We start from the raw sequence: 9,506 nt of genomic DNA, 5'->3' as shown, positions 1-9,506 counted from the left end.
TAACCTGTACCTGTCCCCTACTGAAGTTATATGCCATTATTGTGCATAGTAATGAGATAAATGCATTATTTACATTCAAAATGGACTATTTTCCCAAAGTTGCTTTTCTTTAAGTATTCTTAAGTACTCCATTTTCTACTACTAGTACTGTGTTTATTTTAAAAAGTAAAATGATTCTCTCATTTGGAAATATATGAAATTCTATTTGATTTTGTGTTGTTTAATGAAATTAAGAAACGTTTAAATAATGAGATAGGATGAGTACATTCCAAATTCAGAAATATTCCTTCTATTCATAGGCTACATGTAAACACTTCAGGATATTTTAGCATTTTAAGAATTTTGACTTTTTGAAAATGGAGAGATGAAGCCAAAGATTTTATTTTTTAATGTGTCTAGAAAGTGAATGAAGGAGTGTTCTAACTATTTTTCTTTCTTTTTTTTTTTTCCTTCTATGGATCTATACACCTCTGGGAATATCTTTGTGGCCTAAGAATATTGATACCCTTTTCCCACTTTGCTTTTCTGTGACTTATCTTCCCCTAATTTGCTAGATTAAGTAAAACACATCATATGTTGCATTGGGATGGGTGTTGTTGTTGGTGGTGAGATGGGTGACACAGGACAAGGTGTACCTTAAGAATAAGGACTAACTAATTTAGAACCCAAGTTATTGAGGAAAAGGTATTTGTAATACTGGGTCAATTGTTTCAACATTAGTATTTGAGACAGTTAAACAGGTTCCACAGTAGTGGGGGCATGTAAGGCAGTTCTTCAGTGTCTCTGGATTTTAATGGATGGCTTTGTTATCTTGTTTTTCTGTTTCTCTATTCCTTAGCACAAGTTAAGCTAGTACAGAAATCAGTAGAAACCTTCATTTCTATTTGATTAGATAACCCATTTCACCCCTCCTGGGAATCGTTCAATTTTATTGTGGAATTAATTCTAAGGTGATGAATGGAAATGAAAAGTATATAGTTATGATTGCTTCTAAGGAATTTCTGCCTTCCCTCAATCAGGGCCCCGGGAGTTAGTGCACTTCCTTAGAAAGGTGATGACCATCTTTGAGGTAGGAGCATGTGGCTTTCTGCTTTGCAGCCAACTGCCAGACCACAGGGGGTAGAGCTTTAAAAAGTGCAGATAATCGACTTTATTCATGGAAATATGGAGTTCTGAGCCATATTTGTTCAAAGAGAAGCACATCACTGTGCTTGGTGTTTGACTCGGTTTTAGCTTAGCGCCGGCACAACGCATTCTAGAGATCTAAAAATAGCCAAGCTTAGCAGTCGCCTCTCAAGGTGCTTGGCGTGGGCGGTGTAGAGAGGAGACAGCCGACTCTGTGACTGGCAGCAGGAGCGGCTAGGCTAGGCAGTGGCAGCAGCGAAGGCTGCCGGTGCGCCGCTGGGCAGCACGACGCCTCCGGGCCACCGCCAACAGCCCAAGTCCTCCCGCAGCTGAGGCTGCTCGCGGCTGGCGCATAAAAGCCGGCGTCTGATTGGTGTTTCCCGGGAGACAAGCTGCCTGAGCTGCCGAAGCTGGTGCGCCGGCGCGCGCGCTCCCAGAGCTGGCGCGCGGTTGGGAGGGCTGGGAGGGTTCCCAAGTTCGCGCGAGCTTAAGTTCCCGCGCCGGTGGCCCGGGCTGGGAGGCTGCTGGACTCCAGCGTGGCGCTGCAGAACAGGGTAGAGTCGGACTGTCAGCCCCTCCTTTGCCAGGCACGCTCAGTTGCGTCCGCGAAGGCTGTTCTGTATTTATTTATTTATTTACATATATATATATATATATATATATATATATATATATATATTTATTTATTTATTCATTCATTCATTTGCCTGTCCCTGGGCCCCTCACCGTACATCTCGGCCCTGCCTCTGAGCCAGCTTGGGTCTGCAGTTGCTTGGGAATCCCTGAGTCGGGTTCCTGAATGGGGTGGCGTCGCGGTTTAGTCACCCCTGGACGTCGGGTACTGGCAGGCATCTCCCGGCGGCCATGCCCTGCCACAGGGCCCTCGCCTGGCAGGCAACTTGTGGTTAAGGGGCTTTCTTCTGAGTTTTTCTACTTCTGCCCAGGCGCGTTTCCCCTGTATATGATCAGTATCGTTGATAAAGATACTCCACAAACACATTTTTTAAAAACAATCTAGTGCACCGCTGCTAACCGGAAGGGTCCCCCCAGGAGGGGAGGCTTCTGACTGGGGGTGTGCAGGAGGTTTTGGGGGCTGGGCTGGAGCGCTCACTGCTCTGGGCCCTTCCAGGAACAACCTCCACCTCTTCCCCCTTTACCCATTAAGGAGCTCAGGGCGCATCTTCCTCCCATCAGATTTGCTGGAAATATTAATCTCCTTGTTGGGTGGATACAGTAGAACTTGTTCAGAGATTACTTTAAAAAGAGAGCTGGGTCTTAAGCACTTACTAAAGCCAGTTAATAACATCATGCATGGACATTTAAACTTGTTGTAAGTTGCAGAGAGGATTAGCGGGAAGTCACGCTGTGCGCAGCTAATGATACCATCTTAACTCTAACCGGGCTAAATCCACCTCGCCTGTGCAGGTCGGGCTCTTCAGCCCCCGGGTGAGGCTAGGAAAGAGGAGGGTCTTGGAAGAGGAGAAGGAGGGCGGAAACAGAAGGAACCACCCCGGTCCTAGCTTCAGGTGACGGTCAATCATACTGGGAGGCCACCAGCGGTCTTGCTGCTGGGTGGGCACGAGCCCCGGGACTAGGACCCAGGCATCCTAGGGTGCACCGACGCACCGTAATCCGCGGGCTGTACTTTAGTGACACTGAAGGGTACTGGCCCACATGTCAAAACAATTTGATTTTATAAACCAAAGGGCACACAAGGTCTGTTGGAAGCTCTGGTAAGGTTTGGGGATTGCAAAGGTGATGACTTTCTTGCTGCTAGTCTATTTGCATTACAAAGGCCGTTACTTCCAAGTCTACTTTTTAAAAAGAAGTCCAGCTCAGTATTTCAGTTAAATTTCACAGCATATTATTAAAAACTTCCTGTCATAGGCTTGCTCAACTCTTTTCAAACCGATTGCTGTTTTAAGGCAGTTTGCGACTACTATATGACAGGGCCAATTAGAAATAATCCTGGGAAAATGCTTTGAAAATGCTGCGTTATTAAAACACTTACCTAACAATATTCATCTGGTTCTCTCACTAAGTAGCTGACGGATTTCTTGTGTTTTCTGAGCTTATTTTAATAGTCACTTGCCCTGGGAAAACAAGCTATCAGGAAAATTTTTAACTGCAACCTGGCTGTTGGAGTTATTTTTTAGTTGTAAATTCAAACTTGACACGTTAAAATGTTTATGTATTATACTTTAATAGCTAGTGTGAGATTGGAAATAACTATAGATGCCGATTACTTTAATAATTGATAAATACCTGTAAGTAGATGGTAAAAAATACCACAAGGTAAAGGTTGTGTATAAAACCAAAAAACCAACCAACAAAAATCCCAACAATAAACATTTCACTAATTAGGTCACAAAAAGTAATTTTCAGAGTATCACCCTGAGTGTCTCTTCAGTCATCTTTTAAGGGGAAACAATCTTTCTACACACACACACACACACACACACACGCACAGATTGATTATGAGTGAAATTTACTGGAATGAAAGAACTTCAAACATGTATGATTAAGAAATATTTTCACAGAATAAATATCTCAAACATTTAATTTTTGTATTTATCAACACTGATCTAATGAAAAAACTTCCTATAATTTATTTGGAGATAATACCTTCATAAAGACAATAATAGATTTAATATCATTGAAATTCAAAATCCATGGACTTGCTTCCTGTCAAGGCTAGATCTCTTGTATAGTAATAATAGAAGTGTACTTAGTCCTTATTTTTAATTCAGTGAGTATTATGAAGGTACCCGAAACTGTTGCATGAATGTAGCAGTCTTTGACAGGAATTAAAACAATAGATTTTAGGCCTTATTTTTAAAAAGCACAGTTTTTATACAGTAGCTGCTCAAAATATATTAATTTATTAAATTATTCTTGAAATACATAATGTATATGCAAAGTTAAATTAGTATTGACTGACATTAGGAATCTGAAGTGAGGATGTTGAATTGTCTGTGGGATAACTTGAAAACTGTTTAGAAGCTTTGTATATGAAGTTATCACCATGATTAATCATGGCAAGTGGGTTTGACAAGAATGGAGGAAAAATAATTTTATAGGTCTTCATCTTTAGGATTTGTGGTATATGCCTCTTGAGTGGTTCTAATAGTGAAAATACCTAAATCACAAGGAAATAGGAATTAAGTAATGAATTTACACTTGCATTGCTTTATAAATAGACTCATCACAATTTGTAGGTACTTAGATTAATAAAAGTAATAAAAAGTGCAGCTGTTCCTAAAGTTAGAAATTGCTGAGTAGCTTAGGTTTTTACACTGAAGACTCATGCTCAATTATAGTCTGAAATCTCAGTTTGCAGATATGACATAGGATTCTAGTGATTCAAACAGCAAAGTACAAATACTGCATATATTTCTGCCAAATTTGTCTCAAATGGACTAGCTGCTAAGAAGAATCCATAGCATGACTGAGCTAACAGAAAGTGTGTTACCTCTCCAATAGGTAATCCCTCCATTTGCATGCGGTGCTCACTGACAGGAGAAAGGACTTGAATGTCTGTCATTTTTCTGGACTTTAGCCTTAAGGTCTATATTGTCACTTCAAAATACATGAAGTGAATAATATTTTTGTTAGCCAGTAATGATTTTTAGGACAAAATTATTTTCTTAATCTTTAGAAATAAAAATTTGGGTTTCTTTATTAAAAGTGAAACTTATATAGTTTATTTTATTAGAGATTGTCTAATTTAATTTTGATTCTTCAAATTGCATTTTATACTAAAGGAGCCCTTCCACATAAAATGCGGTTGAAAGAGAAAAATATTTATGATTTTATCATTTAAGTGATCAAATACTGCAGTGCTAGACATTAGAATATCATGTGCATCACTACATTATTAACTTAATCTAATGCTCAGAGTCATTACCACATTCATGGATGTCTTTCTGATATCTCTCCAGTCCACTGGATTTTGAAGTGTGATTATGTAAATTTTCTACTGATAAATAAATGACTATAATTGTACTTGAAATACCACTCAAATTCTTAAGACCATGGCATCTAAATAATATATTATGCATTCCTTAATTATTTATCAAGACTAATTCAAAATAACTGTAGGGCAAAGCATACATTGATTTTTAAATAGCCATCCCCCTCCCCAATTTTTTCAGGTTAAAAATATTCCAGATGGTGAAAACATTGGGGGATGAGCAAAAGGTTGATGGATGGAGTGAGTAAGTAGGAAGTTTATCCTTCATGTAAATATTTTTGGTTTGCCCAGTAATACTCATAACCTGATTCACTTTTTATGGCATGTGATCTTAATGCCAGTTCAGTAAGAGTATTTTGGTGATAGAAAAATTTTTTTCTGAATGTTAAACATTAGTGCAAAAATTTCCTCACCATTATTTGTCAAGGAAAAAGGGAAACGTTAGGAAATAAAACATTTTGCCCATAGTTATTTTTCAAAGTTCTTTTATAGTCACCCTAGGAAATTGTAAAATTCAAGTAAGGGTTGTACCAAACAAATGATCCAAAATGTCAGGTATGGCTTTCCTTCATTTAGTTGTGGATACAGAAAACTACAATAACTGAATGGTGCCTTTTCATTGTGTACCATTGCAAGGCTCTATTCAGAACTGTTGTTGTACTGTGCCTTTAAAGGAAGCATGTGTGTGTGTTACCTACATAAATTCTAATTGCAGAATTCACTTTAATCACCACGTAGAAATCATCTGAAGCCTCATGAGTTTATGAGCTACACACTTTTCTTCTTTATTCTGCAGACCACACCTTATCTGGTTACTAATGAAATACAGGAGATTGATTGCAGAAAATCTTCAAGGGAATATTTGCTGTACCTCGTATAGTAAGCTCCATTTGGTGCATTAGCATTTAGCCATTTTATGCAAATTTAGAGAAAATGACTCATGTATATGATTTAATATGCATCAGCGATAACTCATACCACCCTTATAAGAAAAAAGAAATTAAAAATTCATTAGAAAACTAGACTAGTGTCACTACATGGTTAAAACATTATTAAAGCATATTTCAATGTTTTGCTTACACTAGTGTTCTCATCATGGTGCCACCATTTCATGACAAAGGCCGTAGAGGAGAAAACATTCAACTTAAAATGTCTGCTGGCACACATCGCTGGATTTGTGTGTCACTAAACAATGAGCGAGCATAGCCTTGAATACCAACTATTTAATTAGCACTTTTGGAAGCCATGCATAGAAAATAGCTCATTTACATGCATCTGCTTAGCGATTAGTCCCATAAAAAGCTACCATTTTTTTTGTTGTTGTTTAATATAGCGAGCATTTTACCATTCGGCCATGAAAAAAATCAAAACATATGTTATTATTTTCAAATCCTGAAATTCAGAATTTAATTAAAACAGCCAAAAGACTTCATATTTCTCTTCAAGGTATATTTAAATTATTTAATTTAACCTTAAGTGTACCATAAAAGACTGGATACAAGTAATAATTAAGAACTTCAAAGGGCAACGGAAACCCTCTAACAGTCCTTGGTTTAATTAAAGGCTATTATTAGAAAGCTCTCAAATATACAGTTACATTTAATGACAAATGATGACTAGTAAAAGCAGTATTTGAAAGTTATGAGTATCTTATTTTAAATACTACTGATAGACTCTAGAAAGTATTTCTATCATTCCATTTTGAAAATAAATGGCATGTATTTCCTGAAAAATCAAATTCATAACATTAAAAGCCTGTTAGTTTAAGAAGCTTTGCTTTTCATTAATTCTCTACTCTAGTCTACATGTACCTGTCATGATCACAGATTAATTGTATGCGTCTTAAAAATAATTTTTGCCAATTTAAATTCTTTTAAGAGGGTATATTTTTCTAATAAAGCAGGGTATTTATAAAAGCACATGTACATATGTGTAAGGGTGCATTAACACTAAAACTTGGCTTTACTCAAACATTTTGGTATATAATCTGTTTTTGAATGTGAATTGATATTTAATATAATAGTAGTAAATTATTTTTTCAGCTATTTGTGTTATCTATTACATTTGTGCAAATAGACAATTGGCCAAAAAAAAAAAAAAATGATTCTAAATAAGTCTTAGAAGGGTGAATAAACCATATATAAAATAGGGACAGGCAATTTATGTAAAATTTGCTATTATAAAAATTTATATTCATTTACATTGTCTTATTTATATGAGGAATTTGCTTGGCAGTTGCATAGCTACGGTTCAGGGCAGATGGATGAGTGATATATATGTACATTCTCAATTAAAACTGATGAATAAATACTTAAAAAGTTCATTTAGAACATTTTGCTGATTCTGTTAATTATCTTTAGTAATTGACTTATAAGCATGTGTAATAAAAATCTACCTCTTTATTAAGCAGATACAATTTTACTTTCATGAGTAATCTGTTCTCTTGAATTGTAACAGTGTTTCTTTTGTTCAGTGTGGGCCAGTGAATACCTTGGGATGTGGATCTTGGAATGACTGCTTGGATTAAATAGGTGGATATGAATCTCTATCTCTCTACCTTATCTTGCTAGCAGCTAAATAATGTATTATATGTACATATAGAGTCCGCTGTGTAAAAAAAAAGTGTGCTCCTGATGTGTCATTTATATAGGGTATTCTGTAATTTGAAAAATTTTGACTTCAATTTCTTATTATATCCTCCTTGAAACCAATATTATTCTTTATTTGCTTATCCTTCTACCTGAACCCCTTCCAATGCACAGGCAATCAGAATATGTGTAAGGTTTGTAGAGGAAGGAAATTACCTGTCTTGCTCACTGTTGAACATACTGCATGAAGACCCATACTGGACACATAGTAGATGCTTAATAAGTAGTTGATGATGAAAGAATGAATACACTTAAATAAAGGATTAATCTTTTTTGAGATAGCTATTGCCCTATGAACCTAAGAGATTCATTTAAATAGACTGATTCCCCCAACATGGGGGCCCTCTTGAAGCTGCTCAACTTTGCTGAGGTTACTTTTCCTAGATTAAGACTGTTGTTTCATTTGGGCATGAATGAGAGCCTGCAAGCAACCTCTAACTAACTTTTAAATCTGTTTGTAGAATATCTATTAGAGAGACTATGCTGCATATGGGTAACAGTTCAGTGGCTATGGAACAGGGTCGAGTTAACTGGATACACCTGGGAACTGAATTCTAAAATATAGAATTATAAACATTTCAAACAAAAGTATTTTGCAGGTGGTTTAAATATTTTTACTTCACTTTGATTAAAATTGCTAGTTCGTAGAAGCATGCTGCTGGTGAATGCACTGAAATGCTTATAGTTTGAACTGATGATGGGAGAAAGAAATGATGGTCAGAATATTTTTGGTCCAACCTCCTTGATCATTTTTCAAAACTCCATTAGTTCCCTTATAATACTAGGAATTATTAGTAAAGATAATATTGCTAAATAGTACTCCTGTGACTTAAAAATTAACCTCTCTGATGCCTCACCTGCAATTGAAGAGTTACATGAGAATTTACATCATTGATTATATTAATAGTATTATTATCATTATTTGGTACTGGGGATTGAACCCAGGTGTGCTTAATCATTGAGCTACATCCCCAGTTCTTTTTATTTTCTATCTTGAGACAGGGTCTCACTAAGTTGCTGAGGCTGGCCTTGAACTTGCTATCCTCCTGTCTCAACCTCCTGAGTCACTGGGATTACAGATGTGTACCATTGTGCCTGGCCCATTGATTATATTCTCATGCAGAAATTAGAATATAAGATCTTATATAAACAATGAAAAGTTGTCTTTTCACATTTTCGTACAACATGGGTTAAAATTGACAAATGTAAGATGGGAAACTCAAACAAATGAAATTATTAGGCTCCTATTATGATACTATCCATAAGGTTCTAAAATTCTTAGAAAATAATCAAAAAGTGAATTGTTGAGTTAATAGCAACAAGCAAATATGTTCACAAGACCAGGTAGTAGAAAAACAAGTTGTAAAAAAGTACAGCCACCTTCTGTTTATGGACCATTGAGAAATAATGTTAATTTGGGAGTTGAGTTACAGGTTTGATTGACTCCTATTAACTCTTTCAAGATTATTAATGAACTATTTTAGTCTATAGATGCACTTTGAAGCAGCAGTAGATTCTGTTTTGGTACAAAAAGTCACCAAATGATAACCTAGGAAATACAATGGGCTTTGCAAATCAACTGTCTTGAACATCATGACTGACTGGACTCTGGTAGAATCCGGATCCCAGTTGATTTTCTTAGCAGAATTTATCATAACACAAAACAGGAAATTTAGATAAATATTTTGTCTGGATCACTTTTGCCCTTTAATTACAGAAGAAACCTCCAGTATAAAATTGGCTATATTGTTCCCTCTTGT

The sequence above is a fragment of the Sciurus carolinensis genome, chromosome 6 (genome assembly GCF_902686445.1).
Source record: "Sciurus carolinensis chromosome 6, mSciCar1.2, whole genome shotgun sequence".
NCBI classification, from domain to species: Eukaryota; Metazoa; Chordata; class Mammalia; order Rodentia; family Sciuridae; genus Sciurus; species Sciurus carolinensis.
Note: the sequence above shows the minus strand (reverse complement) of the source record.